Consider the following 21,731-nt stretch of genomic DNA (forward strand, 5'->3'; position numbering starts at 1 on the left):
AAATGAGGATTTGGCTTGAAAGAAAAAAGTATTTTATCTCGCAATACTTAGATATTAGACTTTTGTAAAGATTCTATTATGCACCTGATAATAATATCAATTCTTCCCTGACTTTCAAATCAACATAAATGATACAACGGATTTATATACATACATATAATACTTTGATTGAATGTACAAACAGTCATCTTATATGTTTGTATAAAGATCAATACATTCGAAATCCAGAGATAATCCTTGCAAAATTAGTTTTTTTGGAAATGGTATTTGTACCATATTTTACTAACTGTACCTTTTTTATCTTTTAATTTCAAATTGATAATAAAAATTAAAATATCAAAATTAATTCCGCACACTTTTATTGGAATTTGCGACTATCGAGGGATTTAAAGTATGGTGCACGTTAAGTGCTTATTTACAGAGAGGATAGATATTTATGATGTTAAATCCTCTATGGCAATGTGAAAGGTAAAGATATCGAACAGTGATCAATCTCATAAATCTTGTTAAAAAACGAATCGTAAACAGAGCAAAAAACGCGGACCCTGGGAACACCAGAGGTGGGATCAGGTGCCCAGGAGGAGTAAATATCCCCTATCGATCGGTCACGCCAGCTGTGAGCTCTATGTATTGATCAGATAGACAGAGTAATCAGTAGTCAAGTTAAGTATGTAATCAGTTTCTTTCACATCAAAATCATTTGTCATACATTTGTAAATATATTTAAATTCCCTGTAAATATCCGGAGGGAGCCTCTTCTTTTTAAGCTTAGTATTACTGTAAATATCTTTCACTGGACCTCAATTTACTGGACCTTAGAAGCCACCAGTTCGTGCAAGATTAATTAAGACATTGCAGTCCATAGAGGAGGACGGACTCCTTCAGCTTCTCTCAGATCTATTTTGTATTATAGTACATTCCAAATGCACCCAACCCTGCGAGTTGCTTGCTGTGCTATTTTTAAACGGTGTACACAATGGTCAAGCTTTCCTGAGGTAAGGTTTATATTTATAATTTTATCTTCATTATTTTCTTCATATCATTCATTTGGCCTAAAAAAAAACCCAGTTGCCGCATTTATCATCAAATGGTAGCATGTCTGTTTTGTCAAATTTTATTTCAATGTATTGGAATATTTCATTAAATTTGTACGGTTGTCGGTAAAGAAGCAATTCGAAATATTATATGTGTGTATGAGTTGGGTATAGTTTTAAAATCTCGTGTGTGTGTAATTGTGTCCTATCTTAGACGTGTTCATTTGCTATAAATTTAATAATGAGTATATTGTGTATTTGTGTTAAGCTTAAAGAGCTAGTTTTGGTACGTGCAAGTTGGAGCAGGTTCTGTCCATCCCTAAAAGTTCGTGTGAAGTAATGAGTCCGCTCTCCGGTTATGGTGTATGGTAGAGATGCCACCCTTGGAGCCTGGAGTCCATCCTCCAGTGTACGGAGTGGACGAATCCGGCTGCGTGACCATTTCCATATGTTAGGACAAACAATAACGGATTTTCTTTATATTTTTGTTCATGTCATCATCATTAAATATGTAAATTATCTGAACAAATCTTTTGAAATATATTTATTCTAAATAATAGCAAAATCCTCTCGACAAACTAGCTGTGACGAATACCTAATAGGTGACCTGAAACATGTCAGACAAAATTTCACCCAACAATATGTTTACAAACGTAGAATTTCCAAAAAGCAGACTTTAAACTAAATTAATTCTCTATAATCAATAAAACCCCGCCATTGACCCAGGGTCTAATGAAATTTATGAAGAGGAACCCAATTTCACATTATAACCATACTCTTAGTTTATCTACTGAATACCGAGGAGGAGAGAAGATTTTTAAAGAATTAATGCATTTTCATTATTTAATCAATAGAACCCCACCCTAACTACATAACCTCTGACCCAAGGGCAATGAAATTCAAAATTTTGAGAGAAGCATTCTAACCTAATCATAATTATGCCTTTACTTTCTTTGCCAAATACCCAGATACCCAGGAGGAAAGAAGAATATTTTCAAAGAAATAATGCATTTTCACTGTATAATCAATAGAGACTCCCCACCGTTACCTAATCCCTGACTTTGGGCCACACATTTCACAATTTTGGAAAACCAACCCGTGCTCATATAACCATGTAAAAAAGTTTATCTACTAAATATACAGAGGTGAGAAGAAGATTTTTGAAGTATTTTCACGATGAAATATGGAGATAACGAACAGTATTAAAACTCAAAGTCCATTCAAACAATACAAATCGGGAGCAGAGCAAAGAGCAAACACGAATCTCCAAAAACATCAGACGTAGGATCAGGTGCCATGTAGGAGTGAGTATCCCCTGCCGATCGGCGGGAAAAAAACGGAGAAAACCGTAGACAATTAAGCGCGTAAATAATGGCCTAACAATTATTATGAAAAATGTCAGTCAGCATTTGACTTAAAGTCATTGTATCGACCATGAAACTTGCTAAGTGATGACTTCAAACGAGACTGTTGATATCCCTATTTCATCACCTTTTTTGTCAATAGCTTGCCCTGTTTTAGAAACTGTTCATACGTAGAGCACGCTCTTGCCAAACGAATCAACTGGGCGAGCAAAAAAAACCGTATGCAGGTAATTAGGGTATTTTTCTACATAAGTTAGGGAAACTGACGATTGAAAAATTGAAGTCATCACGTTTATCATAAAACATTGTTGTTACATTACCATTAACGTCTATTTCGAGTAAAATATCCAAATATGAAACGGATGTGCCAGACCCTGTGGTATCTTTTATTTCAAGCTCACTGGGATATATCGAATCGACAAATGAATGAAAGTAACTATTGTTAATTGATAATGCATTGTCGATATATCTAAATGTCGAGATGAAGGCCACAGCAAGTGTTTCCTTCTTTTCACGTATAAGATTTTGAACAAATTCTGCTTCATATGAATACAAAGTCTTCTAATAACGGGGCACAATTGGTACCCATGGTTATTCTAACAGATTGTTGGAATATCTGATCACCAAAATCTACATAGATATTGTCAATCAGACACTCACTAGACAGGCATCTTTTTAATATCAACTTCAGAGTACTTGTGTGTACAATCAGAATGTTTTTTTAACAAAATAATTTTGCAAATGACCAATGACAAGGTAATTAAATTTACGAGTTCTATTTTTATTAAAAAAAGCAGCTGTCTATGATTTCAAAAAGCCTGGACTTTAATTTATCATGGGGAATGGTTGTATAAAGTGTTGATAATCGTACGTTTTGATGTTATTGACTTTTTTAAAAAAAATTTTATGTGAAGCTTTAATGTTTTCATTATTCAGAATAATTTTAAAAAAGGAAACAAACGTTTTAACATGTATTTCCCTTTTTTGAAAAGACACAGACCTAGAGTTATTGACCATGCCATTTTAAGATTAAAAAAAAATATGGTTTGATAATATATCATTCCATCAAAAGATCTTGCTGTGACTTTCAATTTGATGTTTAAATAATTTTACGTTAGCTTATAAAATATCAACCATTAATTTTATTCATATGTAAATTTGATTTCTCCTGAAAAACTCCAAATAAAAGACACCACAGAACTTGCCAAATCTATGCCATTTCATGAATACAAATTAATTACTAACTGCACAAAAACGAGATGACGTCAGCTTTTCTATTGTCAACTCTGCATATTTACATAGCAATATTTTATTATTTAATTAACGAATACAACCCATCATTTGAGTCGAATTTTGACAGAAATATTGAATTTTAAGGCCATTGTTTATTATACTTAATTTTAACTACAGAACTTTCCGGATCTCTTGCCTGCTGAATAAAGAGGGCTCAGAGCGGTGTGATTGGTCGAACTAGGGGATGCTTACCTCTGATATTATTAAAGGTCTTTGTTTACTCGAATTCTGTTCCCATTTTATATTGTTTCAATGGATTATTGAGCTTCCTAATTACTGTTCGTTATCTTCATATTTTATCACTCCCCCTCGGCTTTCTCAATAAGGACATACACAACGTACATTTACCTTTCCTATTGATAATTTTCCAAGATATTCTTAGTTTAAAATCATAGTATCATCAGATGTTCTTAGACAAAAAAAAATCGGCGTACATTTCCTGGAGTTTTTAAGAGATATCAAACGATGAAAAGCCTTGTGTTTTTAAAAAGAAAAATGAACAAAAATAAAGTTTTAGCTTGTATTTCCTATAAATTTGATTCCGAGGTCTGCAGCATTATCATGTACATGTACCATAAAATCAGACAAAGGTCCTTCAATAATTGGAACTCGAAAATTATACAGGGAATACGAAATTAAAGTTCAAAAATGTTTTGTCCTTAAGTCGTAGATTTGACACGTTAGTCCGACTACATAAGCTACGCCTATTTTCAGCTTGGCTTAAATCGCGTTACAGAAAGCAACATAAGACTGGACCTTGTGGCAACATGACGCTGAGTGCTAAGTACGCTGAGAAAGTATTTTATGTTGTAAAAAAACTATTCCCGATTAATATTTAAAAGGATTTGGAGATAAATCATTTCAGGTTTTTGTGGTTTTTGTGGTTATACTCCAGATCCTCTTAAACCATATATTTTAACAAAGTCGATTTTACGGCGTTAAGTGGAATGCATTTACCTATTCCATATTGTGAAATATGCTGTTTCTCAAGTTTTTTTCATCTTATCTAGAATGTTAATTTACGTTTGAGAGATTCGGAACTTCGTATATGAATCAAATTTGGTTTTTCTGTTTCATCTATTATAACCTTTATTATACTAATTCTTTAACGTCTATTTTTTTCTTGGTCAAAAGTCTTTTCCAGCAATTCCCATTAATACCACAAAATACAAAGGATTTCGAGAAATGATTACACTACTTTTTTAACAAAAGTTCATTGAAGAACACTAAATAGCAGTGAAAATGAGATATGCTGTAAATTTGCCTACAGAATTTCTTCAATGAATACCTATTTCATTTGAAGCATATATTTTAGTTGGATAGAGAGAAGATTTGATAACTGTACCATGACAACATGCGCCTCTGTATCCATGGTGGCAGACACAGGACTTGTTGGACAATAAAGTTCCGTGTTCACAGACATGACAAGGTTTATATTCATTAAACTGGTTCCCAGTTAATGGTAGAGAACATGCTGATAGGCAACTAAGTTCGGTTATTGGTGATACACCTAGGGGACAGCAAAACTCGCGTTGTCTTAATTGTGTCTGATTCCCACAATGACCAGTACACGCATTCCAAGCCAACCAAGGATGAAATACACAGTCTTCTTTCATCTCACAACTACAATTTATATAAGGTAGGTTGTAAATCATGAGGCTGAAATACCAGGCTAAGCGGGACATCGTGGATGAAGACTGAAATTCTATCTTATGATCAGGTGGCAGTTTTCTCTTTACAGGTTCCTGTTTTGGTTTTAGTTTGAGCTTTTAGGACATCCTATTTTCGTCTTGGAAGAGATCATGGAAGTTTAACAACAAATTGGTGACTGTTTGTCCTCATCAGATTTCACCTTGTTTTTCACACCAAATGCGATAAATATATGTATATATCAAATTTTCAATTATAGGTTTCCCTTGGCTTTGTTGGAATCCGAAATTCTCATAAAAAATCAATGTTCTCTAAGCATTGAATAAGATAACATTCAAAATGAGCTTAATCATTATTTCAATTTATTGACACATTAGACCAGTTTTGAATCACGTCAACTTTCTCATTCTCAAACCAGTATATATGAATTGGTTCTTTTTAGAAACAAGATGTAATATGTAGACTATGCAAGGTCACAAAATTAATATATATATTTATATAGCACTAATATTGGATCCCGGATCTTCCTCAGGCAAAAAAAAGCAGTACCATGACAAAAACAAAGGAAAACTGTTCTTTAAAAAAAGCAAAAAGAAATAATTAACTACTAAATCAATATCTTTTACACAGCTTAATGATTGCTATGGAATAAATATACATGTAGAATATATTAAATACCCATAATTTAAGGAAATAAAAAATAGATTTAATTGTGCTTTAAATGATTATATGAGAAAAAAAGACGGGGGAATAAAAATTGAGAATATAAGAATTTTATACAAAAGAAATGAAGAAGATTCAATACAGAGCAATACGAACAACATTAACAGTAGAAAAAAGAGAAATAGAATACAACATGAAATATAAATACAGTCAATATATGGAAAGCCAACATGTTCAAATTCCAAATCTTCACCTCTTAAAATATACACATGTGAACTTTTATTTGTAAATTGTTAATAATAAATTCCATAGTTTTGTCAACTGTTCCATCAAAGTTTTTATTGTATCTATCCGACATTACTTGCCATGTGTAAGATGTATGTGCAAGGTTTGTCAATGTTTATGTCTAATTCGTAGAACTGTGATTTGTCAACTTGTAAAATATAAAGTGTACTTTCCAAATTAGTGTATTTACTAAACTGTGCAAGGTTACATCATGCTATTGCTTTTATGACGACAAAGGGCGTTATACGGTTGGCAAGTTATTTCGTCTTAAAGCTAAAAAGATCCTCAACTGAAGTGAATTTTGTATTAAGTATTCATACATGTTTTGCCTTCAATCTGTCTCTTTGACAAATAAAATGATTAATACAGATAAAGAAAAGGGGTATACCTGCATCCAAACACACACACTACTCTGTACCTTTACGGAGGGATGCAGAGGGGATAAAATATTTAATATTTATAAAGTAGTGTAAAGACCAGGCATATAGTACATTTATCTGGTGTTGGCTGCTTAGCCCCCCACCCCTTCCAACACACACGCACTTTTTCTGAAAATAATGTTTTATTGTTGTTTTAGTATGAACATGTTTATTGAATATAGTTATAGTAAGGTCAAATCCTGTTATGATTATGGATCGAAAATTCTTTCTTGTGAAAAATTTGGAACCTACCCACATAATATTTAAGGATATACATAGGGGAAAATTTGGATTAAATCCAGGACTATTTTTATTAAAATGTTTCATTGCAACATCAAATGTGTTTATCATATTGCTGCTATGCATGAATTGTAGACAAATAATATTATATTATGGATACTTAAATTTATTTTTAAAAACTCAACATTCAAATTTATTGTATATACAATTAAATGCTTAAATTATAAAGACATATAGAATTATATAGCTCTAGAAATGCATTTATATAGATCCAGGAATTTTCCTAAAGGGGGGGGTCCATAACTTTCAAAAATTATCAAAATGCAAAAAAAAAAAAAAAAAAAAAAAAAAAAAAAAAAAATATTTCGTCTGTGTATGTGTGTGGGGCATTTTCGTTGTTGGCTGTTTTCTTTAAAATATAAGTAACACTTCTTACTTACGAAGGGTGCATAATTCCTAAGGGGGCGGAGTATAAAGTCATTTCTTAATTAAGAGGAGAAATGTTTAACTTTTATCAAAACTTATATACAAGTAAACACATAGATAATGATTTGATTGATAATTATTTATCTGAGATAGAAGCACCAATATTAAGTGACGAAAATAAAAATATTCTAGAAAGATTTCCGACTTTAGAGGAATGTACTGAAGCTGTTTACAGTATAAAACATGATAAATCACCTGGTCTCGATGGATTACCTAGTGAATTTTATCAATGTTTCTGGACGCAAATTGCCCCCTATTTTTATGATGCTCTCTTAAAGAAATATATGACCAAGAGAAAATGTCATACACACAACGACAATCAATAAAATCATTAGATTTTTAAAAAGGGGATAAAAAATTATTGAAAAATTATCGTCCAATAAGTCTGACAAACACTGATTATAGAATTATAGCGTTTGTGTTTGCCAAAAGATTACTAAAGCTTTTATCTGGCTTAATTAATGAAACCAAACTGCGCACATAAAAGGACGCTACATTGAAGAAAACGCTAGGTTGATATTCGACATTTTTGAATATTGTGAATCAGAGAACCAAGGAGGAATTTTATTATTTTTAGATTTCGGAAAAAGCTTTTGATTCTGTTAAATGGAACTTTCTTTTAAGAGTATTAAAGAAATTCAATATTTGTAATATCTGAACTAAATGGGCGACCATTCTATATACAAACCCAGTTTTTAAATTGAAAAACAATGGATGGCTTTTCAAAAGCGTGTTCGATGAAAAGAGGATTTAAGACAGGGATGTCCTCTGTTAGCACTTCTTTTTCCTTTTTATTGGCAATCACAATACAAAATAATCGTAACATTAACGGAATCTCAATAAATAATCACGAGGTTAAAAATACCCATCACCACAAATCTAATTGGCTATGTGAGTACAAAATTCTTCTGTCGGCTTGTAAGAAAATTCGTAAAGTACACAAATTCAAGCAATATAAATAAACAAAATGTCATGAATTTCAACTTCCCAAAAGGATATTTTAACATATCTGGAAAATCAAGAATCTACAAGAATCTTATTGAAAAAAGTTTATAGACCATGTTTTCAAGCAATATTATCTAAACATTTTGGAATATATGAGGAGCTGAATTGGAGAAATATTCATGAATGTAAGATTAAAGATATGAAAGATAAATACATAGCAGAATTTAGCTACAAATTATTGAATAATGTATTATGAATACGATAGAGAAATTCTTTGCTACGTTTTTACTACATTATACCCATAAAATAAAAATAGTTTGCAAATCTTGAAAGTACAATTTGCACTTTACAAGTTGACTAATCGCAAGTATACACGTGGGCATTCATAAAACTTGCATTTATATCTTATACATGAAAAGTTATATTGCGTAGCTACAATTAATAAATTGTGATAGAACAATTGTCAAATTATGAGTTACAAGTTACGAATCATAGTTTATATTTTAAGAATTAAGGTGCACTTTTGAGCCGGTTGCCTTTCCATATCAATAAAGATGACATTTTAAACCGATAAGACAGGTTTCATCCCAGCAAAGTTATTCAGATAAAGTACACGACCTGGACGGAATGACTTTAACATATGTACCCAAAACATTTGGGTTTATTTTTATGCATTTAGTATTGAAGACAATGACATTTTAGTCATTTGAGGAGCAAGTCTAAATGTTCCACATAAAAAATATTAAAAATTCTTCAGCTGTAAAAATTACACCTTTGCTGATGTTGTCAATAGAAATTTGAAAAATAGAATTAGTGGAAAACAGAGTTTTCTATGTTTGCCTGATACAGTTGACCTACAAGATCAGTGACCTTTTGTTTATATGTGCGTGTTGAAATGTCTACATTTAATGTTTTACTGCTTTGTCTAGGAAGACACACATAATAGGCAATCAGAAGTTAGAAGGTTATTAGCTATTCGCCATTCACTATTCGAAGAGCGAACCGTAAGAACCTGGCTTGTAAAATCAATTTCTTCTGACTGTCAAACGATCCCTCCAAGACCCCTTTCCCTGTAAAAAAGATGAAGGTCTAAATATGGGATCCTGGATGTTATTCAGCCCCTTCCACAAGGTTTACCTTTTAATATATCCACCACCACCATTTTGGTCAGGCTAGCTATATTGGTTTAGGGTCCTGTTTCGTTTTTTGTATTGTCTTTGATACGTTCCTCCAACATGTATTCAACTGAGACAATCTAGTTTTTTTTAAAAAAAAAAATATCTATTAAGGTAATTTGTATAGTGAACTGGCCAGAAGAATACGGTTCGCTATTCGAATAGCGAATAACCTTCTTACTTCTGATTGCCCACAGAATATTTTCGCTTTTTTTGCAAAATCATAATCTTAAATTTTATCATTCCTTTTGCTCACATATTCCTTAAAATAGATATATAGTACATGTATATAAGTTCGTACTCGTATATGATACCGATGTACATCTTTTTTTGCTTATGACATTGTTAAGAATAAATTCATGGACATGTACAACTGTTTACATCTGATAAACAGAAATTGTTTTCTTTTTTTTCAGCACATTGGCCTGTATTTGTTTGTATTTATTTGTGTGTTTTAATTTAAAATTTTAATTTTAAGCATGTCTAAAAATATGTAATTTGCAATTATTCTTTAAGTAAGATAACAAATGATCGAGCATCACATTAATAGATTCTGACCAATTAATACTTAACACATGTATATAATTTATTGTGCTTTGAAAGAAATTCTTGGATATGTAGACTGTAAGATAATAACATGAATACGAAAAGCACCATGAATTTCAATAAAACATATGCGTGAGTATCTGATAGGACAATCCTAATAAAAAATTCTACACGCAAATTTTAACATAAATCGAGTCTTTTTATGTGTGTGATTTAAAATACGTTAAACATTTGATTAGGCATTTTATCATAAGAATTACGTTTTAGAGCAGAGCTGCAAGCTTTCGGAATACTTTCAGAAGCGTATATCAAGGATATGAATGTGGCAGAGAGTACAGTACACTGTAAAAAATGTGTTTAGATGATAGACACATTTCTAAACACAACCTTGTCACACATTTTTTAATGCGTTTAAATTCTAAACATGTTTAATTTCAATACGCATAATGGAAAGTGTTTTGAACCTAAATGCTTACATGTTTAGATTTTAAACACAATTCTTAACCGTTTAGATTTGCGTTTAGAACCTAAACACTTCAATGTTTTAAACAAGGATCTGCAAGAAATCTGAAAATATAACAGGCGTGTCTATTATAAGTTTTATTTAGTTATAAACATAATATTAAAATGCTAAAAAAAAAAAACTAACACACAGTAAAGTGTTCTCACGGAATCATCGTTCGGCGGAACTCCTTTCTCCTGTGAATGGTTTTCAATTTTTTGTACAGTCTTACAGAAGTTTTGACATATGATCCTTTTTATATCTAAAGAGTTAGAAACACCCAGTTGTTGAATTGTCTGCATTTTAAGACAGTAGCACAATACAAAGTTAATATTGTATTTACAATATACAACACAGTCTTCAGACTCCAGGTACAAATGTATGGTGTGCTTCTTACGATGTGATGGAATGCGGTTCACCATTTAAATCCGCCGTGATGTAAACAAAACAGCAGAGTATCTGGATAATCTTGAAAGTATTTTCTATGGCAGTATGTGTAATCCATCTTCCACATCCATTAACAGAAATGAATTTTGAAGTTCCTTCTCTCGGCTATCCAATAAATTTAACCTGTAAGAAAGAACGTACGATGCATTTAAGTAGCAGTATGTGCTCCTTACTAAACATGCTTAAGTTTTACTTTAAATATTGAGCATATAATAAAAATGCTTTAATCGATATTTATGCATCTTTAGATTCAATATCTACTCTCATTAGTGAATACATGATATGGCATCCAAAGACATCCTGGATATAAACAGCCATGTTGTTTACCTTGCTCTTCATGTAAATTTTATTTAAACAAAATCATACATACCCTCTATGGAAGTAACAAGAAGCCTTTCTTGTGTATTTCACTATTTCTGCGATCACTGTCACTCAAAATCTCACCAGTTTCCTTGAAAATATCGTTTACTGTTTTGTTGTGACTTTCTTTGTTTCGACAACCGCGCTTATAAACGTTCAAATATATATCATTTTCGGGAAGATAACTATGCACTTGACCGAATTTAAAACAAAAACATGTTCAATTTCTAAACGCGTATAGATTTTAAATACATTAAGACTCAGGTGTTTAGTTGTTAAACACAAAATCAAACATGTTTAGATCTAAACACGTAATGGAAGTGTTTATTTCCTAAGCACAATTTTTACAGTGTAGATCACCACCTCTCCCGAAAAAAGATAATGGGTAGTAAGCATTCCTCTCGACAGGTCACACCTGCCGTGATACCTATAACTGGTATAAGTATTGATCAGGTAGAAAAAAATCAGGTAGACCAATTAAGTGTAAAAACAAAGGCCGGAGAATTGGTATAAAAAAGTCACCTAAAATATGACCCATTTATAGGTTATATTTTCTAAAAGTTCATTGCAGTTTCTAAGTAGGATTACTGAACACTCTCTACCAGTGACTTTGACTTATAAATACAAAGTTGATTCCTGGTTACTGCGCATTTTTAACCAAAGACACTCTATGGGTGAGTTTGGGCCAAGGAGCTCGAGAGAGAAACAAATTACATGTATCTGGAAAAGTGAAATCAGACGGACATAGAAACAGACTGGTCATTATAGGGCACCTGCAGAGATGAATTTGAAGTCAACCCTTTTGTGAGCTCTGCTCTGTGTATGTGTACATTTTACAAATTTAAAGATTTACAGAGAGAGTCGCCAGCATGGTGTAGAAGTGAGACGTTCTAGAAAGTAGAAGGTCAGACCTTTGTAATAGACCGTACGAAGCGAGATCCCATATCGCAGTTCTCAATGCTTCATTTCTCAGCGACCGTAAGTGCCGAGTAGAGGACTAAATTTTCAGCCTTTCACAAACAAGCTGGGGCGCCCCAAAATGAGTAAAATTAACAAGTTTAGAAGAGTCACTTATTATGATACTGAATTTTCAAGATAAAGAATACATCTCTTACTCCACGAGGAGACAACTCTAAATCCCACTTTGAAATTGCTGTTCGAGCTATATTGTGTATTATATACAGTGTTCCTACAATTAATTTTATGCTTCTTTGAATTTTTTATTTTTGCGAAATATTTCTTAAGTTTGTGTAAGTTTTTACGCTAACGATAACAATACTGCTTTATATAAATTTATTTTACAAGAGAGTAGCCCTCAGAATGTGTTAACTTAATGAAAAGCCACATAAAAGCTCAAAATTATCAAAGGTCGCATAAACAATACTGTAAATCACTTTTTTGTGAGACCGTCTCCTCGCGAAATTTTCATCCTCGCGAATAATTCTACTATAAGGATTAAGCAGAGCAATAACCAAATTCGTGAAAATTTTATCTCGCTTATAAATACCAAACAACCATCTCTCGAAAATAAGGTGTCGAGAAAATTTAGTGATCTACAGCAGCGCTTTCCTTCTTTAATTAAAATGTTTAGGACTTTAAAAAAAATCAAATTGCATAACTCAATATTTCACCTAAACATCGCCTTATGAATGTAGAACACAACCATCTTTTGTCACTTTATAATTGATACAACAATCAGCTATGATTCAACAAAAAGAGCCTTATTTGGCCGTGAAAAATTTTGGTATATCAAATGGACCCATATTTACTACATACTACTATCTCTGGTTTGCCTACTTATTATGATGTCATAAATTGTGATATAAGTCGTTTTTGATAAATTTTTATGGATCGAGAACCAATCCATTGTGGAATGTATATTTTTTCAGCAAATTAAAAATATTATGATTTCATTTTGCCAAATATCATTCTTGCTTACGTACAAGAGATTTTTCAAGGTAATGAACGTATAAAAGTCTCTATTAGGCTTGAACCAAGATAGAGAGACAAAGGATTAAATACTACACACACAGGGCCATTTTATGGGTAATAAGATCTACCTCTTTATAAATGAAATATAAAAATAAAAAAAAAAAACTAGCTAACAAATAAAAAACAGAAAAAGAGAAAAATTTCAAATTAAAGAGAGAGACAGAGAAAGACAGAGAGACTAGATTCGATTCTCTTAGAAAAAGAGAAGGGGTTGTATATACTAAACTATTTAAACTTTACATATACATGTATAAAATGATATATTTGTCATCAAGAATATCTATGTTGCGCATCCACTTTGTAACTTGCACGAATTATAGATAAACAAAAGCTCTGTGAATCAATTTCTTGTCATAATCATATTTAATAAATAGGTGTTTATAGTTGTCAAAGGTGAAGATAATGAACAGTGATCGATCTCATAAATCCACTACGTAAAACGAATCGTGAACAGTGCAAAAACATGGACCCCTGGAAGCAGGTGACTCGGTGCCTAGAAGGAGTAAACATCCCCTAGGAGACTGTTTAGAAGGGAGAGTAAATTTGAGAAACTTGCATAACGTTGTTTTGACGTTATAGTGACATTAAAAGTGCTCCGCGTTGACAAAACATGTTAAAAAACCGAGTAACACGTGTTCCATTTAATTAAATGGAATGAAACTTCAAACGTCGACAAAATAAATGCTTTTTGCATTTGAAAATATGTTGATCTTAAATTTTGTAAAAATAAAATTACGACAAGCTTGTGTAAGTATTTTCTGAGTGAACCTCGTAATTTAGGAGAAAAAGTAGCCGTCCAATTTAATTTATTAAAATAAAGCTTCATTAAATGGAAACATTTTGCTTTGACCCTGAGATATAATATTTTGCTTTTACCCCTAGATAGTGTTTTTGTCTGTCATTTTCTAGCTATAAGATTTTTGAAATGTTTACAATTACTTCTGTGTAACTTGTCCATTGTCTTATATTTACATAACGTTTTTTTATTCTCTACTCCTTTGAAAGAATCTTGATTCAACATGAACTACTACCGGTGAGGATTTATATTCTCAAATATTTAAGCGACAATTATGGATTGTTTAGGAGGGAAACATCACAAATTATCAGGGGTTTCAACCTGATAATTTATTGTCTTCCTTCTAAACTGTCCAGAATAGCTTTAGTATCCCAAAGAATCTAAATTAAATAAAAAAAGAATAAAAAATATTAGTCAAACATCGAGCTCTTGTGTTCTCTTACCCAATGTTCCTATTCCAGATACTTTCAAAATATGTCAACAGACAACTTTGACGTCACCGTTAAAATTTATTCTTTACCGATCCTGCATTTATAATCATTAATGATATATTAGAGTTTGCGCTATTGTATTGTCATCTGAAGGGAGACATCACAACACAGTTGTCACCCTGTGCATGAGGGAAACATCACGAATTGTCTCCCTGCAGGTGACACACTTAAACCAATTGACTGTATTATTCTGAAGAATCATAATTACGAAGCTAAGTATTCCTAAAAGTGATTGTCAATTTTTGAGTACTAGACTGAATAAAATATAAAGATAACGAACAGTAATCAAGCTCAAACGTCCACTGGAACAATGAAAATTAAAAGCAGAGCAAATACGAAGATCTAAAAACGTCAGAGGGAAGATCAGGTGCCATGGAGGAGTAAGCATCTCCTGTCGACCGGTAACAATCGAGTGTGCTCCTTGTCATGATCGGGAAAACGGAAAATCCGTAGATTATCCAGTGTAAAAATAATGGCCTAAGAATTGGTATGAAAAACATCAGTCAACATTCGACTTAATGATTGATTGTATTTGCTTACAAAGTCCTTTTATCGACCATAGAATTTACAAAATGTTGACTTTAAGCGACATTTTTGAATTTTTGAAATCCTGTGTCATCAACTTATCTGTCTATATATATATATATATATATATATATATATATATATATATATATATATATATATATATATATATATATATAACAACACTAACTTTTGCGATTCAGAATTCAAAAAACGTTTTCAAGAAGTCCAGGGTGTGAGAAGAAAGCAACAAAATAAATGTTATCTATAATTTCCCTCACAATTCCTCACTTTTCATCCATCAAGTTGTTGTGAAAGATATAAAATCAAAATTTCAAATAATTACTATCTAAGGTTTATATCAATATTAAATATTGTGCAGGTAAAGAAAACATAGAATACAAATTAATTTAGGTTTAACTCGAAAGTAGAATTGAGAAAAAGTTAAGCATTACATCTAATTACTTGGGAAAAAAATTATAAGATACGCTACCATGACAACATGCGCCTCTATATCCATGATGGCAGACACAGGATTTGTTGGACAATAAAATCCCATGTTCACAGGCATGACAAGGTCTATATTCATTAAATTCGTTTCCAGCTAATGGTAGGGAGCACGCTGACAAGCAAGTATCGTGAGTTTTCGGTGAAACAGCAACGGGACAGCAAAACTCGCGTTGTCTTAATTGTGTCTGATTCCCGCATTGACCTGTACATGCATGCCAAGCCAACCAAGGGTGAAATACACAGTCTTCATGTGTCTTACAGTCACAATATACATAATTAAGACTGGAAATCAATAAAACGAACTTGATGTACCAGATGAAGTAGATCATTTCCATTGTAGAGAGAGTAAGAATTTACAATCCAATGAAAAGTCTCTCGTTTGCTATCTTAATATTTAAATTTATTTTTTCTTCAATAGCCAAAGATATTTCTCCAAACTACAATACCTCAAACAACACTTCTGCTAAATCTATTATTTTTGAAATATCATTGCTGAACTGTTTACAGTCTCTTGGTGTATATTTGTATTGGAAAAGAACTGAGGTATGTTTACAAAACGTGCCAAAACTCACTGGATGTGCATAGATTTTATGTGTAAAATTTAATATTAGAGTCATACTTATTATTGGATAATCATTTATCATGTCAATAAATGATAGACAAGTTTAATGTTTCATTTGCACGCATTAAATATATTTTCATATAAACCTCTCTTCTATTTCAGAAGTTCGGTTAGAAATTCCGAGACAGCTGTAACGGACAAGGTAATTTGGCACGCCGATTAATATCTGAGTCATACGCATTTTTGGATAATCATTTATTATGGCAATAAATAATAAGTATTATTTTGTCATTTGCAGGCATTAAATATATATTCATATAAACGTATTTTTTAATCCAGATCAAAATGTTTAAACATTATCTCAACTTACAATATAGATAAAAGATACGATAGAAGAATGGTCATTAATCTGAACCTGAAAAAGATGATCTCACCCCAAATGTTACCACTATACTCATTTTCTAATTTGTGTAGGATAGTATCTTCTGTTTCAAGATTGAAGTTTGTTTTCGACAAAATGACATCGTGGCTGATTAAGACTAAGAAAAAGACCAACATTTTTCAAATCTATATATCTTAAACATTCAACATAGAGAAAACACTTTTTAGTTTAGAACCACTTAATCTAAAATGGAACGGCGGAATCAGAACGTATTATTGACTTCTTTAACCTCATAGAAAAAATCATATGTGATATATTACTTACATTTGATTCTCCTATTTCTTTAGAAAACCTTCATGACAAATTTTATTGGTTACGTCAACATTGGATGACCCTATGCTAAACAACCAAAGGGCATGATTGACATTTGAACACATTGTATGAAGCGTTAGTAAGTTCTCCATTGGTCTCCATAATCAGTAAAAGTCACGTTCTATTTTTTATGAATGACATGGGTGTCAGTGATTATTGTCTTTCGTTAACAATTTGGGAGATTATCTTAAAGTTGTGCCACGCCAATCTTAAGTAAAGATAGCTGTGAAAATCAATTTGTTAATAAATTGTTTCTATATCTTTCCGACAACTGTGAATACTGGAAAAATCCAGTAACAGTTTCACCACATAACCTGTTACTTGATAGTTATCATACTCTTACTAGAAGTTATGCATGATAAATAGATAATTATCTCTTTCAAATCTAAAAAGAGAGGATACGATCTTTAAAAACATTTTTTGATTAAAAATCATCTTTAATTCCATTATCATTATTTATATTTCTCCCATACGTAAGATTTTTAAGCCGCCACTGTTTGTCTTTGAAAATAAATGTAAGGGTTTTTTTTCTCTATAATCCTTAGAGGTCAAGACATACATTCTTAAAATCAACTCTCAGGAGAATTTGGATTCTTATGTATTTCTTCATAATGATTAAGAGCTATTCTCTGTAACTAATTAAATTTATTTTTGGTTTGTTTTGTTTTGTTTTTTTCTTTCTTTTTTTGTTTTTGTTTTTTGTTTTTTTTTGTTTTTTGTTTTTTTGGTTTGTTTTTTTTGTTTTGTTTTTTTTTTTGTTTTTTTTTTGCTTATTCGCTATCATCTGCATGTGGTATTTATGTCTTCCTAGTTTTAGATACTCAAGAGCATGTTTTTAGTTCGATCATTTTTAAACCCAAGCAGGCTACTGACAAACAAGGTCATGTTTCAAGGATTTCAAGAACCTCGTTAGAGTCAGAATTTCGTAAATTCTGTGGTCGTTATAATGACCCTGTCAGCAAATATAACCTATCATTTCATATTTTGACTGACTTATTTCATACAAATTATTAAATCTTTGTTTGTTATGCTAAAATTTATTACGGAATATTCCGACTACTGGAGTGTACAGTGTATGCCTTTCCGAAATGAATGAATAAAAAAATTATCACGGATATAAGAACACCAATATATTACCAATGGGATTCCAAAAATTCTTAAAAATGCATTTTTCTTTTCATACTTCAGGGCATGATGCTATGGTACCCTTGACACATAGCGACCCATTAATGGTATTTAAGAATTTTATCATAGAGAGTTTGGTGAAATTCTAGGACTATGCGTGTCATGGCTTCGACATAAGGGTTCAAGTTATTACAAAGATTGGCTCGTAATAGCCAACAAAACTTAGTCGATTATTATAATCAATAGAACATGTATAATGAATACATGTAGATGGACCTAAACTCGCACAAATGCTTATGATACGGAAAAAAAACTATCCAACACATATCCACAAGTACTGCAAACATTCTTGCACTCAAAGAAATATATCACTGGAATTATAATTTTATGATGGATAACCCATGAAATTCTTAGAACTATATTTAAGGTTTTGCCAAAGGTCAACGTGTCCAAAAATTTATTTTTACAATAGCTCCAAAACTATGTGGTTTATAAAGTTCAAACTTTTACAGTTTATAAATAATTATATCATTGATTAACAGATAGAAAGTATCACTTGATAACAAATACTTAAAGGAAGTATTTATCGAGAAAAATTCTTTTCAAAAAATGCATATATTTTTTTTAAAATACACCTAATTAATTCCGTACTTTTAGTGAAAGCCATCATTGCGGAAACAATATATGTTTATCAATGATAGGCAAGTTGGACTTCGATAGCCTCTGGAAAGTTGTTTTCCCTGTATATTTTATCCAAATGTTAAGATTTGAAACCGAAAGTACATTGCAAATGGCGGATTTTACAGGGGTCTTGTCTTTATACATGTAATGCTTTCAGTAACAGCCTTTCAGAGACCATTCAAGTCCAACTTGCCCTTCATTGATAAACATATATTATTTCTTCAATGATGGTTTTCACTAAAAGTACAGAATTAAGCAGGTGCATTTTTTAAAATATGCAATTTTTTTGAAATTGTTTTTTCTCAAAAAATATTTTTTTTAAATATTTGTTTTTAAGTGATACTTTCTATCTCTTAATCAATGATATATTTATAAACTGTAAAAGTTTTAACTTTATACCTCACATAGTTTTGGAGCTGTTGTAAAAATAAATTTTTGGGCATGTTGACCTTTGGTAAAACCTTAAAAGTTAAATACAAGTCTCTGTAAGAATCAGGCAAAAGGTGAATCATGAGGGTTGTCAGAATTTGACGATTTTTCAACACATGGATTTCTCTTGCGCTATAAACCATGTATACAAAGTGAAAAAAGTTTTGGGTCATGGTTACTATGGACACATGACAAAAGAATTATTCCTAGCAACCAGTCAATTTTCCATGTGTATGGACAAAAAAATCACTAATCTTTTGGGCTTGAAATTGATTGTGAATATTTAAGAATTTCTTCTTATTTATTCTTATCGTAAAGATAAACATTTAAAGTGTTTTCACAATGCATTACATAGAAATAAGAATTTGAGATATATCTGTACTAGACATGGGTAAATATGCATGTTTTGTGATTTTTGCTGATTCAGCATTTTTGTTGATTTTGGTACTTTTCAAGGCCTTATAACTCAAACTTCTGGCATAATACAGGAGTTGTAAATATTTCGCATAAAAGCAGAGGAATGTCTCTTTTGGACTTTCAATTCAAAAAGGTGTGTTTTTTGAAAATTCCACAGGCTTATTTTTGGCATGCATAGTCACCGATTTTCATGAAACTTTGCTCATTATAATGGTTACATATATAATAGTTTGACAATATAATTTTATATCAATCAAAGTTTGGTTGCTATGCGCCTTAGTTGTCATGGTAACAGACAGGATGATTTCAACAAAATTTAGATTTTCAGCCACTTTATTATGGGAGTTACATGACTCAACTCGATCTCCAGTGATAAAAAATCAAAATACTTGACCTTATAAAAAGGTTTTAGCAATATTATTCTAACAATGAAAATATCAGTTGCCAAGATGACACAGCATGGAACCACAGTTTGTTATAACCCAGAAAATAAAGATATGGGTTATAAAAGAATCACCTGTCTGTCTGTCTCTGTGTCCTTTTATCCGTGCAATCATGTCCGGGTCATAACTTTGTAATGCTTTGTAATGTAGAAACGTTATGAGTTCATTCTTGATAGAGAAATTGTTAATAATCTGAGGGTGTATCTTGACTTTTACCCAAGGTCATTTCAGCTAGTTCAAGGTCACTAGCAGTTAAAAGTGTAAAATTCATGTCTGATTTACAACTGTCTTTTTCTGTATTGCTGCAAACCGACGACAAAGATCGAACTCATGATCACACGATTGTCAGTCCGACGTGATACCGACATGACGCCATTATCAAACACTGTATTTTATTGTAAATGACGGTAGTTTCAAATATTTGACACTTAAAAGAAAACAAAACAATTTTAAAAAAGAATAGATTCTTAGAATTTTTTTTTATCCCTTTATTCAATTAAAATTCTTTGAAACTTTCTGTACATTATACCTAACTGCATGGAACACTCAAAATTATGACGTAATAGTAGCACACAGTGACGTCATAAAAGGGGTGTACCAACATGTTAGTAAAAGACGTTGGAAATCGAAAAAAATATTGTTATACCCCCTTCGAAGAAGGGGGGGGGGCATATTGCATATTGCTGTCTGTCGGTCGGTTGGTTTGTCTGTCTGTTGGTCCACCAACAGTTTCTGTTCATTTTCTTCGCAGAGATTGCACATACTGAAATGAAATTTGGTATACAAATGTATGATAAAAATATATAGGTCAAGTTCTGTTTTGGGTACGATCAAGCAATTTTTGACAGTTATGCTCCTTGGACTTAAAAAAATTCCAATTATTTGCAGTGTTTTTGTTCATTTTTTTTTTCGCAGAGGTTGCACATACTGAAATGAAATTTGGTACACAGATTTACCATAAGAATATCTAGGTCAAGTTCTGTTTTGGGTAAGATCGAGCAATTTTTGACAGTTATGCTCCTTGGACTTAAAAAAATTCCAATTATTTGCAGTGTTTTTGTTCATTTTTTTTCGCAGAGGTTGCACATACTGAAATGAAATTTGGTATACAGATTTACCATAAGAATATCTAGGTCAAGTTCTGTTTTGGGTACGATCGAGCAATTTTTGTCAGAGTTATGCCCCTTGGACGTAGAAAAATTCCAATTATTTGGGGGGGGGGGGGCATAAGTGTTTTACAAACATCTCTTGTTGCTTTTATACAACAGTCAGCATAATAATAACAATAGTGTTGTGGTTTGCATGGACCTCCGGCTCGTGCACCATGTGTCAAACCCTGACTACTATTTAGGCATAGTGCATGCAAAGCACAACACTTTTATATAAATCAAACACTTGAATCCACACTTTTCAAAACTTATGTTCCTTGGCCGCCATCTTTGGGGAATATGCATAGAGTCCTCACAGTAGGCTACGTAGTTTTCTGGTTTGTAACTTTGTCATTTGACTAGAAAAAAATTTTGAATCTATGTTGATCGCCACAGGATAAGGCTATCCATACATTGAAGGAAAAGAATTTGAACACAGTGGATGCATC

Source organism: Saccostrea echinata, unplaced genomic scaffold, assembly GCF_033153115.1.
Source record: "Saccostrea echinata isolate AGI-Se365-2 ecotype Australia unplaced genomic scaffold, CSIRO_AGI_Sech_v1 ptg000054l, whole genome shotgun sequence".
NCBI lineage: Eukaryota > Metazoa > Mollusca > Bivalvia > Ostreida > Ostreidae > Saccostrea > Saccostrea echinata.